We start from the raw sequence: 15,340 nt of genomic DNA, 5'->3' as shown, positions 1-15,340 counted from the left end.
TGTAATTCCCATAAAGGCGCACCGCACTATGAAATACGACGTGACGCAACGCTTTTGCTCGTAACCCGCTAACCAATCTCCTCTACAGCCTCAGTAACGTTTTCGACGTTTTCATGAGCCGCAGCTCATCATTAAAGCATTAAGCAAATAGTCCGAAAAAAAAAATTATAAAGTTTACATCTGCTTTTCGACAAAAAAAAAAAAAAAAAATATAGGCTTGCTTCTACATTCGAAAAATCATACGGAGTTTATTGAACAGCTCGCGCCGAGAAGTCGTGCAGTCGTACGGATTTAATTGCTTATGCAACATCGGTAATTAATTAGATCCTCTCTAACTGTAAAATTTCCGGCTGTTTTTCCGAGACCGCATAAGTACGCAACTGCGATTTTACGTATCGTGTACTCACGGCCGTACGACGACGGTACGGTGTGCACGACGACAGGTTGCGTCTGTGTAAGCACGTTTACGAGAGAGGTTGGCCAACTGAGACCCGTAACTCGTTGGGAGTAACGTAACACGTTACCTAATCGCGCTCATGGCCTCACCTCACTCCGTCTTACCTCATTTCCTCGCGTTACGATGTGTTGAGCTTTAAGTTACGAGCGCGGTCAGCTAAGCTGATTAATTTTATGAAAACAATTACGTGTAACGCATGGGACGTCGGTTTATTTGAAAACGTTCAAAGAAAAAAAAAAAAAAGAAAAAAAAGAGAATGATGTATCTCTTATTTTATCGAAGTTTATTTAAATTATTAAAAGCCCCTTTCTCTCTTCTTGTTCGATTCCCACCCGAAATAAAACTTAATTTTGTCATATAATTTCGTAACTAATGCTTTGTTTAAGAAGAATTGCAAAGTGTTTCTCAGACCGACTTCCTAGCCGCGATAGGAATTAACTGAAATATAAAACGGAGTAATTATGAAAACCACTCATTGATGGGCGGTAATAAAGGCTCCGGACAGTGACATGAGTCGCGACCGCAAATAAATTCCGCGTATATTGTCTCCGAGTTACCGCTAACTAACCAATGGCCAATCAAAGTCGCGATAAATTCTCTTGCGCGCAGTAATATTTCCGCACCGGAGCTTTTAACTTTAATGCTAACAATTTACGTTGATTGTCGGCCGACCGCGACGTGCTCAACAAATTTGCGTGTATCAAGAGCGATACTCGACGCGCAGGAGGAAACCTCCTTCTCGTAGCGAACTCTTGACGTTGTGTGTTGTTACAGACCGCAAAATGCGATAATAAGTTATGGTCGCTCTTGTCTGAAGACGGGAAACTGATGTTGTATCAACGCAAGTCAAGCATCAGGCTTGCTTGTGAGAAACTTGCAAACTTGCATTAATATGCTGTTACTTGTGCAATTAACGGTAATTCTACGAGTTTCATTGTTGGCAATTGTGTCGCGCTGTTATTATGTTAACGCTTACAGTATTTTTTTTTTTTTTTTATTAACTGTCTTTAGTCTAATATTAAAATAAAATCTCTATTGTATGAACGCAATTCTTTTCTAGTACCAATAAATATATCAAAAGTAAGGTAATTCCCGTCTGATTATCGCGTAAATTATGCGCCGGGATCTTTGGATAGGATTGATTTTCTAGTCAAACGGCGCGTATATACTCGTTACAACACAGCATCGATAGCATCGCGCTTACAGGAACACGCGTTATGGAAATTGCGATGCGATGTAAAGGGTTACGTATCGAACGATAGACTCTGCGATTCGTTGATAGGATCAGAAAGAAAGGCACGTATTATCGAGCCAATGTAATCGGCGCGGCGCCACGGCTGACCGTTACTATTGCCTAAGTAGGTTAACAGCGTGTCTAATGGTTTTGCTTTGACAATAGGCAAATCACCTGTTGTAGAAAATCGTCTACAGAAACGCGATAGTAATTCCTTGAGTGACAGATTACTTTCCATTGTATAATAAAAAAAAAAAAAATTTTTTTTAATACGCAAGTTATTTCGATTTTCTTTTTTATTTGTAAGTTATTTAAAAAATTGGGATTAATTAATTTGGATTTTAATTATCGAAATATTTGCGAAAGGAAATTGAATAAAATGGTGTCAGCTCACTCAATGTAATACCATGCAAACTTTGTTTTCGCGGAAAGCGTCAAGAAGTAGAATGGACCTTCGTCCAGGCATAGTAATCGTGGTCAGCGACACATATATATATATATATATATATATATATATATATATATATTGTACATATGTACATTTGAAGATATGCTGACGGTTGTGAGAAAGAGAACGAGAGACACGGAGGGAAAGAGAGAGAAAGAGAGAGTCGACGACATTGTCGGACGGGATAAATTGGCGGCTGTCTCCTTCGAAACGACTCCCTGGGGTCCACTGCGACGTGTTACATCGTACAGACGAAGAAAGGTGATACCTATCCCTCGCCTGCACTTCCGGCGCCGCAACAAGAGCCGAAGACACGGTCGGTATCCGTCGCGCGGACCAAATGCATCCTGTTCTTCTCCGTTTCTCGGTATACACTTGCCCAACTACCGTTTCTTTTTATCTCGACATTTATCTCGACATTTATTTCATCAATTCAAGTCCTTATCTTTTTCTTTCTTTGCTATTTTTTTTTAATTAACGAATAAAATAAATATATGAAAAAAAAAACTTTATTTAAGTACAAAAGAATTTGTGATTGATTTACTTAGTGATTTTATAGTCTAAGATATCCCGAATGATTCTCCCTCTCTCTCTTTCTCTGTCTTTTCTTTTTTCGTTAATTTAAAAGAGTATGACGTTGAGGTTTTTTCGATGAAAATGGGTGAAATGCTTCTCAAATATTTCCCGGGAAGTAAGAGCGAAAGAGGATCTTTTGTGTCTACGAGATACGAGCGTCGTCTTGGTGAATTCAGTGACAAGCATTCGCGGAGACATTCCGCGGCACGGCTGGATAAGTCAGAGACTGCGCGACCGCAAAACATGACAAGGACTCGTCAGAACCGTGCGAAAGTCCTACGAAGCGGGAAACGCGGAGGCTAGAACGCCAAACAGATAATGGAGAGAAACGCCCGGCGGCAAGGAGCAAACCGCCAGCTTTCGTTCTATCCTTCCGTTCGTAGCGTGATGTGCAGAAAACGAGGCTGTTCGCGAACTCGGATTGTAAGCAAGCGGCTTAAAGCATGCGTCTTAAAGATATACAATCGCGCGTTATGTGTATTTTAATTCCTAAAAATTAATACGAAACTACCGCGGAGAAACTTATTAATTAGGACACCGGAAACGCTCGTGCGCGATGCTGATTGAAGTAGTTTGCTGCTCTTGCTCCTATTGTAACTTCGGAAAGTACGAAACACCGCGAGAGAAAGGGGGAAGAGGAAAAGGAGAGCGAGCAACAGCCACTGGTACTCCACTGTATTATATACCACCGTGTCTAATACCTATCGCAATTCCGTAATTTCGCAATTCTGTAAACACGCGGAAATGCAGATTGCGCACAGTTTTAACATCAGATTTCAGGGATTCTCTTTCTTTCTTTCTCGCTCTCTTTCCTCTAGAAAATTGCGACAGCCAAGGCTTTTCCACTCGCGAAAATACCACTTCGAAATTCATTTCAATGGATTAAACGTCGTGCGTTTTTTTTACACGCGCTATTCTTTCCGGCGATTTTACGCGCTTATCGGGTTAACGGATAAATTGAAAAGCGGTCTTCATTAAAAACGCTGTCAACCGCGTTAGTCTTACGAGTGTTATCGGCTTCCGCGTACATGTCAATCGACCCTCGGTTAATGTGTTCGTGATTTCGCAGCTTGAATCCAGTGCCGAGAGATCGGTGACGAATTCGCGGAGGTCCTTTATGTCGCGTCTGTGCCCGTAAATCACGCGAAAACTTCCGTCCGGCATGTTTATTTCGCTGCTGCTCGCTCGCGTTAAGCGCGGATTCATAACTCAATCGCCGACGCAATACGTTCCGTTGGACGGATAAATACGATCGGTTATACTCTCGATACCGATGCCAGTTCGGTAGGGGCCGAGGGAATAAAAAGTATCGCGAGCAATCCACTGCCCTGCGTATGTAGCTTTTTTTTTTTTCATCGCGCTTATTCGCCAAATATCGATTTGTTCTCGCACGTATGTTTGCTCGCGTCCCTTGCTTCGTTTCGATTTGTCACGCGTAATATTAATCGTCCACGTGCTCTAAAAATTATACATAGTATGAGGAAAATTCGGGATTTCAATGCGAATCCGGTGGGCCAACGCGTTAATTAAAACATGATATCAATACATATTGATTTTTCGACAGATGTAATTTTTAGTGAAACCTGAGTAACGATTATAATTTCGTAGTTTTTATTTTTATAGTCTTATAATTTTTAATTATTTTTAGCGAGTCTGCGCTCAAACCGAGAGACTCCTTAACCACTCGCCTATTTGAAGTAAGATATTACATCGCTGACCGACAAGATACGATTATTCTTGTGTAACGACACCGAAAGAGAGCCGAAAGCGACGTTCCTACCTCCGAGCGACGTAATCTCTCGCGTATTTCGTGTCTCTAATCTCTTCTCTCGGTCTTATTAAAATTCTGCGACGATCCCGACGCCGCCGCTCTTATCTCTCGCGATGAATATTTGCGAGAGGCGTGAATATGTTGAAATTTTAATTTGAGGTACTGCTGACTTAACATAAAATTTCTAAATTCTAAGAGATCTGCTTCTGTCTCTCCTTTTTAATTTCCGACATCAAACATACGACGGTTAAAGAAAAAGAACTAAAATTAACAAACGTTGGAGTGATGCTAAAGCTATCCCTTGAGGCTAATATTATTTTGCAAATTAGTTTATTTATATGAAAATAACGAAACCTATTATTTTATGTTCCTATAATTTTATGTTCCTATAATTTTATGATATTATTTTATGTTCCTATAATTTTATATTATAATTTTATTATTCTTATTTCTCTGCATATAATATATATTTTCCTATAATGTTACTTGTAAAAATATAATATAATACTGTTTTACCCACCCGCATGTGTATTTATAGAAGTGGAGATACTGCAAATTTTTATTTATTTTTTTTTTTTATTAAATATTCATAAATCACAAAGTGTGCAAAAATTAAATTTCTCCAAAATTCTGAATAATCATTAAAAAAAAATTTATAACATATCTGTTATTGGGACGATATAATTGTTCCTGTCATTCCTACCTATTAATAATTCCTAGCTTTTCTTTTTTCGCATATTTAATTACCAACAGCTATTGCCAAAATACATGCGACTCACCAGTTCGATGCGCAGCAGCGGAGTTTCACAGCGGCTGCAATCTGTAACATAAAAATAACAAAATTAAATGAAGGAGCGTTCTAATTAAATTCATTGTTAAAAAAAAATTAATTTTAAAGTGATCTCGACAATCACTGAAAATAAAAAAATGATTCTTACCCTTGGGTTGCTCCGCTGAAGCTTGATGCCCGTCCTGGGCCTCCTCCTCCTCTCAGATGGGACGTGAAGCCATCCTTCGCACAAGAAACTCGCGAAAACCGCACACCGGTGAATTTACAGTCGCGAGTTAAATAAAAAAAATTATTACTTGAAATACTTCGCGCGATACTGAGTAAGTACTCACGTTCCTATACTTCGCAAATCAGAAGACGCGCGGTTACTTATCGGCTTTTCCGAAAAACGGACCGACGAACTGGCGGCAGTTCGTATAATTATTTGTAACGACGGCGAGAATGTGCTGAAAATTTCCTTCGAAATTTTTATTTAAGAAAAACAAGAGTTTTTCTTAAATAATATTCTAGGAGAAGAACTGGGATATATTAGTTACATATAAAATTATGTGGTTAGTCAATACCTAGCTAAATCTAATTAAATTTCTGACACGCGAGTTATGCGATTTCGTTTTTATTTATATTATCTATCATTTTTTTATTACGCGGTTTTTAAATTACGCGAGGGAACCGGATTATATTATTTTATTTTTTTATCGCGATTTAAATTTTATTTTTTAACAAGTGGAGTCGATTCTCCAGTGTTAGTTAAAAAATTGAATCTCACTCACTAATAGATGCGCAGCAGTGGAGTTAATTTTTCAACTTCTAAATCTGTAACAAAAAATAAGACAATTAAATGAAGGAGCGTTCGAATATTATTTTCTGTTAAACAAAAAGAAATTTTTATACACATAGGAGAAAACGTTAATTTTATGGAAATAAGAAATTAATTCTTACCTTCGGGTTGCTCCACCGAGGCCTGATGCCTCTCCCAGGCCTGCTCCTCCTCTCAGGAAGACGTTCAGAATGATAGAATCGTCCTTCCGTATTGGCTCGTCTTGATTGTTAGCTAAACAGAAAAAAGGAATTTAGGTTAGACAAAGATCTTATATTCTTAGCAAGCTAGGAGCTCACCCACCGCGATAAAGCCGTAACCATAAGAAAAAATTACTTTAGAATACAAGGTGTAGTAATACACGTGTTATAAGAATGTATAAAAGGACGTGAGCAATTAAAATCACTGCGTATTAATTATTAAATACTCTATGCTAAGTATTCGGTACAGAGCACTCTCCGCGTACAAGTCACCGATCAGAGAAACCATATAACACCGATCGCGAGCTTTATTCCTAAAGCGAGACTTACTTTGCAACCACGTGCTTGCGGAGCTCCGTTACGTGCGTGTTACCTGTTCGACTTCCGCCTGATATGCGAGGTGGTGGGGAAAGCTAGCGCGAGAGCCTACCTACGCCGTCCGGCTGAAGGCCGCTGACCTTGCTTGTATACATTCTAGGCACTGTGGTATTTAACTCTTTTTAACGCGTACAAAAGAATTGATCTAAAATATTACATTGAAATAATACCTATCTTTTACTTTAAAATACAAGGTCTAGTAATACACGTGTTATAAGGATGTATAGAAGGACGTGAACAATTAAAATCACTGCGTATTAATTATTAAATATTCTACGCGAAGTATTCGGTACAAAGCACTCCCCTCGTACAAGTCACCGATCGGAGAAACCATATAACACCGATTGCGAGCTTTATTCGTAAAGCGAGACTTACTTTACGACACGTGCTTGCGGAGCTCCGTTACGTGCGTGCTATCTGTTCGGCTGCCGCTTGCGGTATGCGAGGTGGTGGGGGAGGCTAGCGCGCGAGCCTGCCTACGCCGCCCGGCTGAAGGCCGCCGACTTTGTATACATTTTAGGCGCTGTGGTATTTAACTCTTTTTACGCGTACAAAAGAATTGATCTAAAATATTACATTGAAATAATACCTATCTTTTACTTTAAAATACTTGCGACATAGCGGTATTTTACGCGATTAAATCAATCACTTTTTCAATATCTATCTCTTACAAAAAGCGAACAATATTACAATATAATTAATATTATTTTTCGATTAATATTAATTTTAAATTAATACTTTTAAAAAATATAAAATTTTAATTAAATAAAATACTACTTAACGATTAATATTATTAATATTACTCTCCGTCGAATTTATTCTTGTAGCGCTGATGGGGTAAAAAAAATGTTCTGTCTGGACTCGCCAATTTGATAAGCAGCAGTTCAGTTACAGCTACAATTATGCTGTTACAAAAAAGAATAGAAGAATTAATTATCAAGACGCTTAAGAACATATTTGCTATTTAAAAAATTATATTTATTTGTAATTAAAATAATGCTTACTCCGAGGTTTCTCTGCCAAAGTAGAATGCCTTTCCAAGGCCCTCTCCTCTCAGTCTATCCTCTCAGGATGTATCGTTTTCCTTGGTACAAGCATTTCACCTGAAACAAAAAATTTTACGTAGATAAAACATCTATTCTAAATATTTCATTACCGCGACAAGATCGTACACATGGCAGAAATTATTTTTATTGCATAAAATTAGGCTATTAATATTTATACAACAAGGATGCGTAAATATATTTAAAAATATAAAAAATAAGAAATAATTACATAAAAATTGTATTCGAAGTATGCGCTTTCAAGTATATTATCTCCCCTTAAAGATCGATGATTGTAGAAGCTAATTTGCATCGGCCGACGTCTCCTTTCAGCAATCGTAATAATTTTTGGTACTCTGCGATGTCCTCGGCTGCCGGCGAGTGAAAACCAAAGTGACGCGTCGAAGTGCAGGAGTCGCGTACGCCGCTCGCCGTCCTCTGGGTGTCTCGCTCGGCCGCACGAATTTCTCTGCGCTATAAAAGAATGTATATTAATATTTCTGCAAGCCTCGCAACATGCTCGACCGCCGGCGAACGAATATTGAAGTGACGACAAGTCGATATCGGGCGAGTCACGAACGACAACCGAGCGCTAACTTTTATGCATCTCTTTCGAGCGCGACGCATTTTGCGCGTGAAAATAAATTACGTATACCAACTGTCACATTGAATATTATTAATATTAATATGTTTTGAACTTACAATCGGTGGATGCATTGCGATATTCGTCATTTACAGTCCGCTGCTTCGATCAAGCGTCCAGCTAATCTTGTCGACCATTAACTTAATGTAATACCAACTTTGTTTTTTGGCGGGCGCGCGGCACCTCTGCAAGGCGTTCAGTAAGAATGCAGTTGGTAGTAGTAAAAGTTAAAGGCCGCTTTGTTCGATCGGAGCGGGTTTATATCAAATTTATATGAATGCAATTTAGCTTTCTAATCAAACTTGGAAAGAAATAAAGAATGATTTAAATCAAGATTGAAGCTAATCTGCATTCATATAAATTTTATATGGACCCAATTAAACTCCGATCGAACGAAGCGGCCTTTAACTTTTACTACTACCAACTGCGTTCTTACTGAACGCATTGCAGAGGTGCCGCGCGCCCGCCAAAAAACACAGTTGGTATTGCATAAAGTTAATGGTCGACAAGATTAACCGGACGCTTGATCGAAGCAGCGGACTGCAATTGACGAATATCGCAATGCATCCACCGATTGTAAGTCCAAAACATATTAATATTAATAATATTCAATGTGACAAACGGTATACGTAATATATTTTCACGCGCAAAGTGTGTCGCGCTCGAAAGAGATGCACAAAAGTTAGCGCTCGGTTGTCGTTCGTGACTCGCCCGATATCGACTTGTCGTCACTTCAATATTCGTTCGCCGGCGGTCGAGCATGTTGCGAGGCTTGCAGAAATATTAATACTCATTCTTTTATAAAGCAGAGAAATTCGTGCGGCCGAGCGAGACACCCAGAGGACGGCGAGCGGCTTACGCGACTCCTGCACTTCGACGCGTCACTTTGATTTTCACTCGCCGGCAGCTGAGAACATCGCAGAGTACCAAACATTATTACGTTTGCTGAACGGAGACGTCGGCCGATGCAAATTACCCTCTGCAGTCATCACCTCTACGCGGAGATTTCTACGAGGCTCATACTTAGGACACAGGACTTATGTAAGTCTTTATTAATTATTATTTTTTTAATTATATTGAGGAGAATATATGCGATAAATAATTATGTTAAAAGTACTCGTTGGGACGCCAGAAGTACTCATAAGTACTCTCTGCATAAAGATAATCGATCACGAAGGTAAAGTCGTCGCGGCTGATCGCTCTTTTGATTAATTACGAATGATTTTCATACGCGAACGGAAGCTCTGATCTCGCGTTCTTCGTTCTTGACGATGCAAGGTTTAGTATCAAAGTAACCTGGCAGATGGTGCGCGGCACGTATTGCGTGTAGCCGCGTCGTGTTCTGTACGCTGTCAGCTGTGTGCTCCTTCTCTACCCCCTACCTCACCCGCCGCACCCATCGTTCGTCGCGTGTTTTTTCTCCCTATTCTCCCTGACGCTATGTTGCGTCTGGCAGTCTAATCTATGATCAGTAAAATGCTCTGTATTTTCGTGTATCGTAAAGCCGTGATACTTTAAATATTATATTGAATATCAATTTTTTCATGTATTATAAATCTCTCTTGCATACACAAATATATAAGTGAATAATTTCACGTAATCACTTTAAGAAATATATATGATTAATATATAAATGAGCATGTATATGAATTATATTTAAAGAAATGAGAGGTTTTTAAAATCTAAAGCACTATCTAAGATACATACATATATTTGTTATTTTCTGTGAAAAATTATTAAACGTGAAACAATTTTCTTTAACGTGGAAGAAGTAAAAGTAAATGACGCGCGGGTTCTGTAATGTCTAGTGTAATAAATTGTAACGCGCTCAATATCAAGGAACTGTACCATGTATTTCGCGGCCTGGATTGCGCATAAATGTTAGAGAGAAAGAGAATAAGCGAGGGAGAGACTCGATCAATGGTAATCGGAACACCAGGCGGGAACAGTCCGACAATATATACATATTTGCATAATGCACCGAATATTACCAATAACGGGACCAATCGACTGATCATAATTCTATAGCGTAGAAAATACCGTGCATTAACGAACCGCCCACCACTGACTATGGCTTTTGAATCAATCTAATCTCGCCTAGCGTATCGATATTATGTCCGATGAAATATTTACACGGCACTCAACTATTCCTACGTTATGCGAAACATCGCTCGCAATTTAAAGCTTTAAAATTTAACAGTTTTACAATTGGAATCTATTTTCTTTTTTATTCTTTTTTTTTTTTAATATCTCTTGTCGTATGATTAATAACCTTAATTGATAGCTGTTTGAAGCTAGATTATATTAAATCTTGATTTGAAAGGAACGAAAATAACAAGTATATCATGCATTAATTTTAAATAGTATTTTGTTTCATATTTACAGCTGCAGCTAATTAATAGCATTGAGATATTAATATATATATGTATGTATAATAATAAATATATATGCATGTGTGTGTGTGTATCAGAGATTAAATAACGGTGATATAAAAGCTACAATGAAAAGGCTATTAAGTAGAAATCATAGAATTATTATTTCATATTTTCTCAAACGAGATTAAATTTAATCGATTTACACGAGAATTAGTAAAAAAAAAAAAAGTCCCGAATGGCTTGTATTAAATGCTGATGTGCGCGCGTGGGAAGAGAAAGGCAAGAGATAAAGAGCTTATCAAAATTATGTCATACATTCATTAAAGATGAAAGGATAACGCGAAAGTAACTGAGAGTAATGGCCATGGACTCGTGAATTATATTACAGTTGCGACAATGACGTCGCTTTTACGCAGCGAGTCCGCGGACAATAAAACTTTTCCATACGGTAGTTAACTTCCACAGGAAGTACCTACGAATCGATTTATAGCTCATCACACTATCCTCTGGTGCAGCACTGCGGACGAATTCCGTTTGCAGACCTCGCGCAATTGTTACGGCTTAATAAACCACAAATTCAGCGCTTCCAAAGTGGAAGTAACAGAAACGCATGTCGTTACCGCTGCTTCGATCTCTCGCTTAACATTCGAATAATAGGATTATCGTCAGCCGAATATCACCGTCGTGATTTTCGTCAGTTTTGCCGTTTAAATTGTTCCACCACTACGAATAAATCTTTCAGATTTTTAACGTATATCTACGAGTTGTCAAATGTCTTATTTCGAGCTTGCATGACATATTTTTAAATGTGTCAAAAGCATATTTCATCCCGGCGGCACATAGTAACCGTGTCAAGAGCCATTAATGCGCGTGTATTGACCGTGGGACGCTATAAAGGTATTGTTACCGATAAACGCCAAAACGTATCGAACTAAAATCCAGCTTGATGATTGTCCGCGATACGAAAATAACGCGAAAATTGCAATGCACCGAGCTTTATCATCGTGGGTATCCTTGGGCGTTTCTCTTTTTCTCTCGTACGAGTTTACCGTGTAAAAATAAATATATAAAAAAAAGAAAAAAATCAGACACGCAACCTTTGATCTGTGGCCTGACATATTGGTTTAACGGTCGTGACGTGAAAAATGTGCGCGCATAAATGTACATGCGAATCGCGAGAGTGAAGAGTTACGATCGTAAGCGCGTGCACGATGGGGAGTCGATGCATTTCCCAGCAGCTCGGTGCCCACACGTAGCAAATCGGTGGCCAGCGTAGTCTCAGATAATCGTAATGACATCTTCATCGCACGTCGGTGTGTTACTATCTCCAGCGATGATAATGTGCCGATTGATATAATTTATGACGCACGCTGCGTAACTAATGCCAGTTTCATTCACGTCACCGCGTCGCGTCGTGCAGCCTTGGGTTTTTATTTTTACGAGACACTTTGCCGACTTAATATTCTCTCCGAGGAGATATTCAGCTGCGGCCCGATACAAGCGCGCTCCGAAAGTTTTAAATTTATTTTACGCAAAATACTTGTCCAAAATTGAGATCCGATAATAAATTAACATTCGAGGTTTTTATTTTAATCGGATGCATTTTTCAAGCGATGGGATGTACGTGTAATTAAGAAAAAAGGAATATACTATCATATAATTAGCGCCATTATAGGTATCTCATCACTCGCCGCCCACCACACGCGAATGATTTATAGAAGTTTATAACAGTCTCTTGCAGTTGCCAGATGATGTATTTTTAATGCAGGATACGGCCATTGCTTCGCCGTGTTTCCCGACGGGGCGAAAGTCTCGCGGAACTTTTTTATCCTCACAGTTATTCGCTTTCGTGAAACTTTCAGCGTACTGCTAGATCTTAAGACAGTTTCCATTTACCGCATGTATCTTACCGTGCAATCTCTCTAAGGGATTAAGGCTGATATATCAGTTTCGTCGAATCATAAATCTGTATCCTTTTTAACCGATCCATCTAGTCGTTGTCACAAAAACGTATACGCGTACTTTTTTTTTTTACCCCATATAGAATCAAGTCTGACTCTACTTAAAAAAAAAAAAAAAAAGAGAGAGAGAAAGAGAGATATGGAATATTTAATTCTTCGCCGCCAAATTAATTTAACTCTGTATTATTTTTTAATTATCTCACGGCTGAAAAAATTTTAGTTTTTTTTTTTTTTAGTTGTCTATGTTGAATCAGTAATTTAATACCTAACTTTCATCGGTTTCATTTAATAAATTTTCGCGACGACAAGGATGGCTGGAAAAATCCAATGTATCGATGTTTCAAAGAATTTCGATCTACGCTTCGGCTATTAATTGCACTTGAGTGGAAATGGTGCGGGGAGTAGTAACGACATATTGGCGAAATAATATCGCGAAATGGTCCGCACAAAGAGACAGAGCGATCTTACGGCGACCGGTTAGGGAGTGGGTTTGTATCGAATTTGTCTCTCTAGTTCTCTCCACTTGTCTACCCACCCCGTTCTCTTTGGTCCTTCTTCGGCGACCGGGAGAAATCAATATGGTCTCGTTGTACCTTCGATACACTCAGTAAAGCGTGAAAACTGGCATGTTGTACGTTCCGGCGCTTTTACAAAGTTTTTGTATTACGTCTCAGTATCCAGAAGATAAAAAAGAGAAAAAGTAGAAATAGAGAAGCTCGTTCGAGGAGCACTCTTATATTTGATATATACTTGATACAAGATATATACTTGAACTTGGATCTGTCGTTTAATCAATTGTCTTCTTGGCGTTTCGGACAATAATTTTTTTTTTTTTCTCCCCGAGACGATATTGTAGCGCGACGTTACTTTAATTACTTAACTGACTTATCTCTTAATCTATATTTGTGAAACGTTTTGAGACTCGCGTTTTTAAAGACGTTTCTTTAATAGCTTTCACTCTGATAGAGATGTGCGATGTTAAGAAATCTCACCGCGGCCATTAAAAGTCCGTCTCTTTCATGCGAACGTAACATCTTTAATTACAAAGATACGATTAGTACGGTGCGGCGTCGGCAGCAGTGTAATTAACGCAATATACCCAGCGACTATAACTCCGCGGCTCAGGGTGGAACCGTCCTCTTGCGAGAGGTGCGGAGGGATATTTAAGCCGCCACGACCATTAACCGTGCGACTGTCGGCGATAAAATCTTGATAGAGCAATATTATTCGGGTAATTTCGCTAGCTCGCATCAACGACAAATCGTTTGTACGCGACAGAATGGAGGCTTGTGTTCGCTGCATGTTCTGTCGATCGGGCAAACTTGTCGCGCTTGTAAAAGAATATTTTGATTCTTCGTGGGAAATAATTTTATCTTAGTGATTTCTCACGATATTTATCGCGGGGAAAACGCACGACTTCGGAGATAACGTTGAGAAAATTGACGCGCGTTATAAACTGAGTGGATTAAAGCCAACACGGCGCGAGAGAATCAGTGATGAATAATCGACGGTGAAATCCTCGACTTAGAGAACGTTCTCGTTCTTCTCCGCGAACGATATTCCATCCCGATAGTGACTCAATCCCGATCGCGATCGCGATTTTGTCTATTTCCGCAGCAATTCCTATGTAAATCGGCTTAGGAACCAACCGTAGCTTCCTCGCGGGCGATCGAGGTTGCTGTTGAAACGACAATTCAATGTCTCTCGTCTTGTCGTGCCTTCCAATAGGCTGATCCGATGTCAATTTTAACGATATATTTTACATTCTTTTACATTCTTATCCGCGAGATTAAATCCCAGATACCGTTTTGATTTCGTAATTCTCTGTCGCGATAAGGATCGTTTCGAAGCGGACGCAAGACAGTCGCGTGCTGCGTCTATTTACAGACGACTGACAACGTATGTATACCGGAACATGCATCGTAGAAGCTTGCACGATAAACGGCACGTTGCGTCGTCGGCGGCTATCGCGGATAAATCGCGGGAATTAATTGGTAACGGTTGAGGTATCGCTAATTGCGCGTCTCGTCAAGGCCTAATGACAGGCAGCAAGAAATTTCCTTTGACATTCGAACCTCTCCGAGCTTTTTTTTTATGTCGCTTTACGAGCGCGTGCTAAAGCGAACAGGAAATCGCTCGACTCGATACAATAGATTTTTAAGACCGTGCCAACCGCTCGCATTCGGATATGGTCGACTTCCGTCATGGATACCATAGTGGCAGCATCGCCGTTAATCACTCTACTACGAAATGGACTCGCTGCTTCTATTCACTTTAATGTACGGCGCGATTCATGACTCACTGGCGAGCTTGCAGTCGTAAATTCATAGATCCTTAGATCCATAGTAGTAATTAATAGCGTAATATCTATGGCCTTTCGTCTCGAGCTTCAAGACGGTAGGGTTCTAAATTTTAAAATATTTTAAAAATAAATGAATAAACTGCAGAACATTTTTATTTGGATCGGCTTGCGATTTGATTTTAAGTAGATTAGAGAAAAAGTCACGTTCCACGCATTTGTAAACCACCTAAAGTTTTTTTTTTTTTTTGTGAATATGTACTTGAAGTATATATTACCGGTATTTACATATTTACACATGCATAAGCTTCAGCTGCAATAAATGTCAGCCATATATATAAACTTGCA

At 39.2% G+C, this 15,340-nt stretch overlaps 1 protein-coding gene and 1 long non-coding RNA gene across 16 annotated transcripts in view; one reads left to right on the top strand and one right to left on the bottom strand.

Moving 5' to 3' along the window:
* LOC139102730 (CCR4-NOT transcription complex subunit 6-like) overlaps positions 1–15,340 on the top strand; it is a 318,650-nt gene that overhangs the window by 123,901 nt on the left and 179,409 nt on the right. The window lies entirely within an intron of this gene.
* The window catches only part of LOC139102738 (uncharacterized), a 365,092-nt gene continuing 353,274 nt past the window's right edge, over positions 3,523–15,340 (bottom strand). For 11 of the 14 annotated variants that reach the window (XR_011545749.1, XR_011545761.1, XR_011545756.1 and 8 more), the window contains 2 exons: positions 7,676–7,774; positions 3,523–7,576 (listed from right to left, as the gene is read on the bottom strand). This is a non-coding gene — a long non-coding RNA (uncharacterized lncRNA). The remainder of the gene's footprint in view (positions 7,577–7,675; positions 7,775–15,340) is intronic. The other 3 variants (XR_011545759.1, XR_011545755.1, XR_011545760.1) reach the window with 3 other exon arrangements.

The sequence above is a fragment of the Cardiocondyla obscurior genome, linkage group LG05 (genome assembly GCF_019399895.1).
Source record: "Cardiocondyla obscurior isolate alpha-2009 linkage group LG05, Cobs3.1, whole genome shotgun sequence".
Lineage (NCBI taxonomy): Eukaryota > Metazoa > Arthropoda > Insecta > Hymenoptera > Formicidae > Cardiocondyla > Cardiocondyla obscurior.
This window is presented reverse-complemented; position numbering and strand designations above follow the sequence as displayed.